Source organism: Nicotiana sylvestris, chromosome 8 (assembly GCF_000393655.2).
Source record: "Nicotiana sylvestris chromosome 8, ASM39365v2, whole genome shotgun sequence".
Lineage (NCBI taxonomy): Eukaryota > Viridiplantae > Streptophyta > Magnoliopsida > Solanales > Solanaceae > Nicotiana > Nicotiana sylvestris.
The window spans coordinates 67,115,513-67,125,847 of NC_091064.1; the positions used below are offsets into that span (position 1 = coordinate 67,115,513).

At 35.6% G+C, this 10,335-nt stretch overlaps 1 long non-coding RNA gene across 1 annotated transcript; it reads left to right on the forward strand.

The window, feature by feature from the left end:
- The first annotated feature begins 5,838 nt into the window (after positions 1 to 5,838).
- Positions 5,839 to 9,479, forward strand: LOC104232742 (uncharacterized). The gene is made up of 3 exons (XR_712409.2): positions 5,839 to 5,962; positions 6,049 to 6,304; positions 9,089 to 9,479. It is a non-coding gene; the product is annotated as an uncharacterized lncRNA (long non-coding RNA).
- Positions 9,480 to 10,335: the final 856 nt, after the last annotated feature.

A 10,335-nucleotide genomic window follows, 5' to 3' on the forward strand; every position in this document is an offset into this window, starting at 1 on the left:
TAGATTTATACATATAGGATAAGCAGCGAGAGAGTAACCTGGAGTTGGGTAGCAAGTCTCGGTAATTATAAAACGAAGTAAGTTTTATGGTATAGTATAACCTGCCTAGATGTAGTAAATCCATAAGGATAGATATGCAAGGCTATGAAACAAGAGATAGCAATAGTCTTAAGTTCGATAAAGTACCAAGCAAAAGACATCAATACACCTATAGATGCCTAGAGGGACAGCTTTTCATAATTCTGTATATGTTCATACGGTGAGGCTTATAGATTGGCTAAAAGATGGAGGAAAAAGGGAAGACGAGTCGCTAGGCACTCATATAAGGACACAGTCGTACATACTGCATGATATAAGGTAGCAAATGTTACGATGTTGGAAAAATTCCGACCACATGTCATGGCGTGACAAAGAGGCCTAAAAGGGGGGAATGCCCAAGCGTTTGGATTTATTCACAAAACTGTTGCTTAGATGGCAAGATGAACATTAAAGTATTCGTAAGAGCCATAGTTTATGAAATTGATAAGTGCATCAGTCAACATTCGAGGACGAATGTTCCAAAGGGGGGAATGATGTTACACCCCAAGTTTTCATACGTGAGAGTACATCGTAAGTCATTGATGTAAGCTCGGAAATGAGATTCTATTTGGAAGCAAATAAAGTAAGTTAATAATGTTACCTTGGAGGTTACAAATATTTAAGATCATGAATAACGATTACCAAGAGGGTTGGAAATCTTAGAAGCTAAACCAATTGAAGAAAATAAGTTTCGTCGAAAGTCGACAAGTTTCGAATGTTATAACATGTACTTTGGGGTGAGACTAGGGTTATTAACATGATAAGGAGGTTATTCTATGAGTTATTTTAGTCGTATGATATTCATTTTCTACATTTTGAAGGCAAGCAAGTTGTGGAACAAGAGTTGGCAAAGGTCATCACAAGTTACATTCATAAATTTGCTGAAATTTAGGTCAAATGTATCTGAGAATTTCTCCAAATATACTTGGAATAATGGGGTGTTCTACCTACCAAATTGAAGGTCTACGAGTCTAGTTTCTAATGCATTAAACCGTTTGTCAATACGACATCGGAGTAGAGAGATATTCGCATTTTCGCGAGACCGCGCAAGCAGCTCCCAATGGGACCCACTTAGGCGGTGGTTGACCTACTTCAATTTATAAACGATTTGGACGCCTATTTTTGCTCATTTTTCAACTAAAGTTCGTCTCCAAACTTCTCCTAACCCTCCTAAACATATATCACAAGGGTTTGAAGTGATTCCAAAGTGATTACACCATATTTCAACATCAAAACTTAGTTCTAGTGAAGAACAACACCTCTTTGAGGTTGTGTTGTCATTGAGGATTGTTGTGGGCTGTATTTGGATGAAATTCCAAGTTGTTGCTGCTGTATAAGGTGAGTATAACAACCTACTAATTGTGCTTAAGCTTGCTTGTATGTTGGTTAAGTTGTTAGGATGATAAACTATAAGATAATACTTGGACTAGCTTAAGTCACTTCTATGGTGTTGTATTGCTATTAAGGGTTGTTGTAAAATGAATATAACTTGGATTTTGACTTGAAGTTACTGTAGGAGGTATGTATATTGTGTTCTTGCTTGTACCTAAGGTTATCTTGATATTGATTAAGTTAAATGGATGGGCTAGACCTGAACTAGTGAATAAAGTTGCTAGTTGGGGATAGTTGAAGTTGTGGATTATTTTCGTTGTTATAAATATATGGTATAAGGCTGGAATCATTGATTAATGACTTCATTATCAAGTTAATGATACTTTTATGTTGAAGTAAGAAGTCTATAAGGATTGATAAGGGGTATACGGATTCCAATCGGAGTTTGCCGCTCGTCGTAATGTAGTTGTGACTTGTTGTGGTTATATGGTGTCTTGATATTGATAATTATGTATTGATGGATTGCTCTGGTCATTGTTGTTGGTATATGGTATTGGAGGAGGCCCTTGTTACAATGGAGATGCTGCCCAAATTTACGTAAACGAGCTACTAGCTTAAGTTATAGACTTAGCCTTTGCTCAAGCACTGATTTTGAATCTCCTTATACTATGATAGATTGAGTTGACTTGTTTGAAGAGTTGCTTGGAAGGGATTAAGGACTCAACGGGTTTAAGGTATGTTAAGGCACTTTCTTCTTTCTTTTGGCATGGTCTAAAATGAAATGAACATAAACGATACGCTATTTCATAATGACTCTACTCCTAGCAACTAAGGTTGTCCATGTTGTTCTTTCCTTATAAAATTATTCTAAACAAGTGTGTATGATCCTTAAATCCTACTAAGGTTCATATTGATGGTAGGGATGTCCATAATGTTCTTAAGTCACTCCAAAAGGTTTAGAAGATGATTCCATGAGTCTAGCATGCATTATATATAGTATCTATTTTACTCTACCGAGCCGCGCTATAGTCGGCCGGGTACGGCACCTATTGTGCAACCACTGATCAGTTGGGTTTACCGAGCTCCACGTGGCCGGGTACGATTCTACCGAACCTTATGATGGTCGGGTACGCTTTTACCGAGTCCTCTTTGAGGCCGGGTACGATATGATGATGATGCCCACAGAGGCGAATGTTTTAAAAAGTTTATGTATATATATGTATTATGCATTTCATATCAGTAACCCCCAGAGGCACTCTGATGTTACAGGTTGTATCTCCTTTATCTCTCTCTTTACATTACTGTTCTTGTTTATGCTTTCCTGCCTAACATACTCGGTACTTTATTCGTACTGACGTCCCTTTTGCCTGGGGACGCTGCATTTCATGCCCGCAGGTCCCGATTGATAGGTTGACAGTCCTCCTAGTAGGCTATCAGCTCAGCGAAGGTGTTGGTGCACTCCACTTGCTCCGGAGTTGCCTATTTGGTCAGTATGCTTTGGATATGTATTGATTGATATGGCGGGGCCCTGTCCCGACCTTTATGATTTTATGTACTCTTAGAGGCTTGTAGACATATGTCAGGTGTATGGATAATTGTATGGCCTTGTCGGCCTATGTTTCGAGTTTACTAATGGTCATGTCGGCCTTATAGGCCCGTATGTCACATATATTAGTTTGTATATCATGTTGGGTCTTCATATGTTGACTATTCCCTTATGTTTTATTCTTGTTATCTCAGGACGAGTTTTCTAGCTCATTTACTCATGATAACATGATAAGAAAGATATGTTACGTTGGTACTCGGTTGAGTAAGGCACCGGGTGCCCGTCGCGGCCCTTCGGTTTGGGTCGTGACAGAAGTGGTATCAGAGCAGTTCTGTCCTAGGGAGTCTACAAGCCGTGTCTAGTAGAGTCTTGTTTATGGGTGTGTTGTGCACCACACTTATAAGCAGGAGGCTACAGGGCATTTAGGTCTGTCACTCTTTCTTCTTACTCTGTTAGCTTGATTCTTTTTCTTCTTATCATTCTTGGGCACACGACAATCCACGACCTTATGCCCAGATCTTCCACAGTTGTGGCAATTACCCTTGAACTTTTTCCTGCTTGGGTAATTCTTTGGTCCGGAAGCCTTCTTCCTCTTCTTATTTTGTGGCGCCTCCTCAACAACGTTTGCCCCCATTATTGTCGAGTTTCCACGTGACTTCTTTTCAGCATTTTTGTTGTCTTCTTCTATCCTCAGACGAACAATCAAGTCTTCTAGTGTCATCTCCTTCCGCTTGTGTTTAAGATAGTTCTTAAAATCCTTCCACAACGGAGGTAACTTTTCAATGAAAGCAGCGACTTGAAAGGCCTCATTTATGACCATACCTTCAATAACAAATTCATAATTAATAATAAGATAAATCTTATTAATAAAATTATTGATTCGGGTCATACCTTCAGCAAGGAGGTCATGCACAATGACTTGTAATTCTTGGACTTGAGTTATGACGGACCTAGTGTCAATCATCTTGAAATCCAAAAACCTTGCAGCCACGAACTTCTTAAGTCCGGCATCCTCAGTCTTGTACTTCTTCTCAAGTGCATTCCATAATGCTTTTGAAGTTTCCATGACACTATAGACATTGTACAAGCCATCTTCCAAACAACTCAATATGTAGTTTTTGCACAAGAAATCAGAATGTTTTCATGCTTCAGTTACAACAAGTCGTTCATCATCCGGAGTATTTTCAGCCATGACCGGAGGATCCTCCTTGATGAAACGTTGCAAACTCAACGTAGTAAGATAGAAGAGCATCTTCATTTGCCAACGTTTGAAGTCAATACCGGAAAACTTTCCGGGTTTTTCTGCCGGTGCCATAGCATGAGCAGGAGTAGAACGACTTGTAACAGTAACAATCGTTCCCGCAACACTTCCATTAGTTTGGTTTTCATTCGTCATATTTTTGTAAAGTTGAAAACAATACAGAACTTGTTAATCAGTGAAGTTTTTGATATCTTCAAACTGAATACCAAACCAACCATACAACACGTAATAATGGTGAAGTTTTTATATACTTCAAACCCGTACGTTTATTATTCCGACAAAGTTTTTATGTACTTTAAACCGGACAGAAACAATTATAGGAGTAGAAAGAAACAAGGCTTTAGTCTCCAACAAAGTATAAAGAAAGCAGTTTAATAATCAACACAGAAACGTTAGTAAATAGAAATTCCTTAAGCTTGTGAACGATACTGAGTTGAAACAAAAATCAGAAAATTGTTAGAAGAATAAAGAAATATATAAAATAGTAAAGAATCGGAAATATTCCGAGTCCACAATTTTCTTGTGCGTCCTTAAGGAATTTTAACCCCCTCACACGTTGCCAAGGTAATGGATTAAATCCTCCCAGGATAAAACGGAATAAACCTTCCTGCAACAGTGGCAATACAAACTGCAGGATACCAACGAACTCAAAGAACGGAGCAAAATCACACTTACGAATTTGAGAGAGAGAGACTGCGAATTAGGATGCAGTATATTCAGAAAGAAAGAAGTTTTAGAGTGTTTTTCGTGTCTGAAAGATGCAGCCTTGCCTCAGAATTTATAGGCAAATATCAGAAGAGGTGTCTGGAAAGGTGCCTTTTCAGAAAATACGCGGCCTGCCGCGGTTCTACCGCGATCGCGGCCGAACCGCGGCCAGAGAGCCTCTCTGAATCTGACTACCGCGATTCTACCGCGGTCGCGGCAGAACCGCGGCCAGCGAGGCCCTCTGAACGTTCAACAGTGATTTGGCATTTAATTAATTATTAAATAATTAAATAAATTTTGTACAAAAATAATCTTATCGATCGTTTGCCAAAGCCGAAGCCGAGCCGAGCGAGCGACGACGACGGCGCGAGGGTTCATTCTCTTCAACTCCTTTTAAGAGCTTTAAGAAGTGAATCTATATATAAGCACATAAATGTGATTGTCCCTCACCAATGAGGGACAAAGTGCAAGACAAAAGTTCACTTCTTCAAATTTTCATTTTCCCTCTATTTTATTTCCCTCCATTTCCAATTCACACTTCTTCTCTTTTAATTAAAGTCACTGCTTTTTGAAAAGTAATCTAGTTTTAGAAAAAATAACGATTCACACTCAGCGTTTGCACTAACCAAATGAATATATATGACATGTGCCTTTATTATATTATTATCACTTAATTAACTAGCATACATACTCACTTCAAGTATTTTTATCACTCAACAAAGTAAGCTACAGTAGTTTGGTACAAACTAATCATTTTTCTCTATTTAAACTTATGTCATCATCATAATAATTGATTTATATATATGGAAATAAAAACCAAAATTCTGAAACCCATAATTAATTTAAAAGTACACTAACTTTTGTGCTAAAAATGTAAACATTAAATCCATTAAATTTAAATTTGGTATCCGCAATAAGTTATATCACCCCTAGGTTCTGAGTTCCTAACGCCACTAAATATATACCTGAACCTCTCCGTAGTTTTTTCTCTCAGAAGAAAAAATGGCAGAAGAGTCCATAAACAACCATCAAACAAGAAAGCAAGTTTTCTTTAATTCGTTGCCATAAATATATTTCTTTTTTGTCTCTCCTTTTATTTTTAATGTTTAGTATATTCTTAATTCAGATATGCAGTAGTCACAGGGGGGAAACAAAGGAATAGGATATGGGATTTGCAGGCAACTAATGAAGAAAGGAGTGATGGTCGTAGTGTTAACAGCTAGAGATGAGAAAAGAGGAAAAGAAGCTGTTGGAAAGCTGATGAAAGAGGGCAGCTTAGATCAGAATCTTGTTGTGTTTCATCAAGTTGTTGTTGTGGATCCAGCTAGATTTCCTCTCTTGTTGACTTCATCAAATCTAAATATGGAAAGCTTGATATTCTGGTAACATCTCCTTTTTCCAATTATACACAACAATATATATATATATATATTTTCAAATACTCCATCCGTCTCCGTAGCTATGTCAAATTATTTATCATTTTAGAAGTTCAAGACTAAATTAATTATTTTTTAACTATTTTATCCTTAATATTAATTGTTCTTGAAAACCACAAATACCTCAATTATGTGTAAATATTAATTGGAGAGAGATTATATCTTAAGACATAATAAGGGTAAAACAGTAAAAAAATCTCTCCTATTTAATATTTTCTTAAGGGTCATATAAAAGATAAGCACAATGGATAATTTGACACAGAGAGAGTAGGAATTACTCCCTTTTTAAGAGATGTAGTTCAAATTTCGAAAGCACATAAATTTATTTTTTACCCAAATATTTTTATATGACTTTTAAATATTTTGAATTGTTATTGTTGTCACTTAAAATATTTTTTATGTAGTTTTAAAAAATATGTTTAATTAAATTTTTTATGTCCAAACTTACGGTCAAAATTAAAAAGTTTAATTTTCGAAATTTGAAATGCATCACATAAATTAGGATCGAGAGAGTACATAATTTCATAGTTTTAAACCTTATGAAGGAAAACAGTTTAATTTCATGGCTCACTATCCATTTCCTTAAGATAACTTTTTGTAATGTTTAAAGAGTTTTTTTTCACCCAATAAAAATTATCAGATTGTTATGAAATAAAAGCAATTTAGTAAAATATGAACAAGAAATATAGATATAGAGAAGGAAGAGATTTTCTTCTTCAATTGTGTGTATCTTTCCATTGCAATTACATGACCTTTTATAGGCATAAAAAGTAAAGATGATGGACATAAAGTAGGAAATTTAATCTTTAAGTTATTCACAACATGGACATCCAATGTAGCATCCAAAGTAGTATCCAATGTACAAACTATTCATAACACTCCCCCTTGGATGCCCATGTAAGATAATGTGTCTCATTAAAAACTTACAAAAAAAAATATTGGGATGTACATAGTTATTTATAATATGCATTGTCTGCTGCCTCATTAAAAACCTTACCAGAAAAATCTAGTGGGACAAAATCTTGGTTAAGGAAAAGAGTGCAGCGTGTAGTTACTCCCCCTGATGAAAAATCACTTAATGTCTCGAAGACGACGCATTCCAATCGTATATATCAACTTTTCAAATATTGAGGTTGGTAATGCCTTAGTGAACATATCAGCCAAATTATCACTTGAACGAACTTGTTGTACATCTATTTCACCATTATTCTGAAGATCATGAGTGAAAAAAAAAATCGGTGAAATGTGTTTTGTTCTATCTCATTTGATATATCCTCCTTTCAATTGAGCTATGTATTGTCTTCATATAATATTGTTGGAATATTCTCTTTCGAAGAAAGACCACATGTTTGCTGAATGTGTTGAGTTATCGATCTCAACCAAACGCATCCACGACTTGCTTCGTGAATGGCTATTATCTTTGCATGATTTGAAGAAGTAGTAACCATAGTTTGTTTTGTTGAACGTCATGATATGGTTGTACTTCCACTTATAAATAAATAGCCTGTCTGAGATCAACCTTTGTGTGGATCAGACAAATATCCTGCATCTGCATAACCAATCAATGATGGCTTGGATTCATTTGAATAAAATAAATTCATATCAATGGTCCCTTGGAGGTATCTGAATATATGTTTAATACCATTCTAGTGTCTTTGTGTTGGCGAAGAACTAAATCTTGCCAATAAGCTTACTGAGAAAGTTGTATCTGGTCGGGAATTATTGGCAAAATACATTAATGCCCCAATTGCACTAAGATATGGTACTTCGGCACCAATAAGCTCCTCATCATTTTCATGAGGTCGGAATGGATCTTTCTTTATATCAAGTGATCTCACAACCATCGCGGTACTCAATGGATGTGCTTTATCCATATAGAATCGCTTTAAAAACTTTTCGGTATATGTTGATTGATGGACAAATATTCCGTCTTTCATATACTCAATTTGTAGACCAAGACAAAATTTTGTCTTTCCAAGATCTTTCATTTCAAATTCTTTCTTTAAACAATCTACTGTTTTATAAAGCTCCCCGGGAGTTCTAATGATATTTGAATCATCAACATATACGGCGATTATAATCAAATCCGGATCCTTTTACAAAAACAAATTGAATTATTCGTGTACCCTTCTTCCAACAAGTATTTTCTCGGGCGATTATACCACATGCGCCCTGATTGTTTCGATCCGTATAAGGATTATTGAAGCTTTATTTAATAAATTTCTTGGAAACCATAATATGCTTCAGAACAATTTAAATCCTTCAATGATTTCCATTATACGCATATCAAGTTTTTTATGTATTGCCAGATTAAAAGCTGAAATGACTACATCCACCACAAGAGAACATGTCTCTATATAATCAATGCCAGGATATTTACAAATCTTCTTGTGATACAAGTCATCTTTATGTCTATCGACTTGTCTTTCTTCGCACAAGAGCACATTTATACCTCCACTGGCTTTATACTTTCAGGTGTTGGGACTATCCGTCCAACTTTACATTTTTCAGGTGAAATTAATCTTGATTGCGTATATTTTATTTTATTTTGGCCAATCATTTATCTGTCCAAATTTCATGACAGATTTGAGTTCGAGATCCTCGTCAATATTAATAATATTGAGCGCTACATTATATTAACAATATAGTCGATGATCACTTAATATCGGTTCCATTATTATCTAATAAAGACATAACTTATTGAGGTTTTTTTTATCTCATTATTTTCAGGTACCTGAGCCTCTCTCATGAGGTCTTATGAAGTGTTATGTCGTGGTGCTCTTCTAGAGCACTTGCCCCCTCCTTCTTCAAGGAGTTTTATCTTTGGAACCAATTGGTCTGCTGCGCTTCATGTGTGGCATAGACTCTGTCCCTCATGGACTTTATTCTATTTGGAGCATTAACAGCTGAAATATGACATTTAGTTTTGGGTCAGCAAATGCGTCTGACAATAATTTGTAAATGAATTATCACTTGAACTTGAACTTCAAGTTCATATTTTCTTATACGAGGATCTATTTGTATTCATAATTATTCATTTCATGTATCACTTCCTCAGCTGCCCATTTTTTCCCCCTAATATTGAAATCACCAACACATTTCCCAACTTTCTTTGGGAATACATCTTTGTGCATTGTGGTAAAATAATTAAATCATATAGCACATCCATATTTCTATATAGAAATTATTTGGTTCCTGACCCTGAACCGATTGTGATTGGGAGAAATTTTCATAACTTGGCTAGATGCGTACAGGTGCTACTGTATATTAATAATACATCTCATACAAAATTTTATTTTTGAGAGTTTTGTTCTCATAACCAATGATTTAGCTATAATTGGAGGCACATAATTTTTGCTAAACCAACTTGGATTTAAACCAGTATTATTAAGATAAATCATCATAATTTATATTCTGGAAGTGTGCTCTAATAATTTGAGCAAGCAATCTTGTAAAAACCAATCTGCAAGTTGATAACAAATGCACATGTGACCATAGAATAGATGCATCTATTAAAATCATATAATAGTAAACGGTCCACATGGCAGGTGACTGAGCTCATATATTTATCACCTTTTATTTGTTCCAGAAATCAAGGGATACAATCCCAACCTTAACTGGTATATCATGAGAATAAGCAGCACACGAGAATTCTTGAAGAATCTTCTATTACTTCAATATATGCTAATCTAATTCTCAATTAATTTTTCGCATCATATTTGAACCGGGATGGCTAACCGGTCATGCCAACTAATATTTGTTTCTGTAAACCTCTAATTTACTTATGGCATATGTTTCCAGCATCATGCTTATATTTGTGTAGTACAAATAGAAAGAAAATCGGGTAACCTTTCATATTTATCCGGTGTGATTATAGAAATATGAGGATATTCAATCTTTCTTTCATTTATAGTCTCAATATGCCAACCACTTTGACTTATACATTTGAAACTCAAAAAGTTTCTTTTGAGACTTTA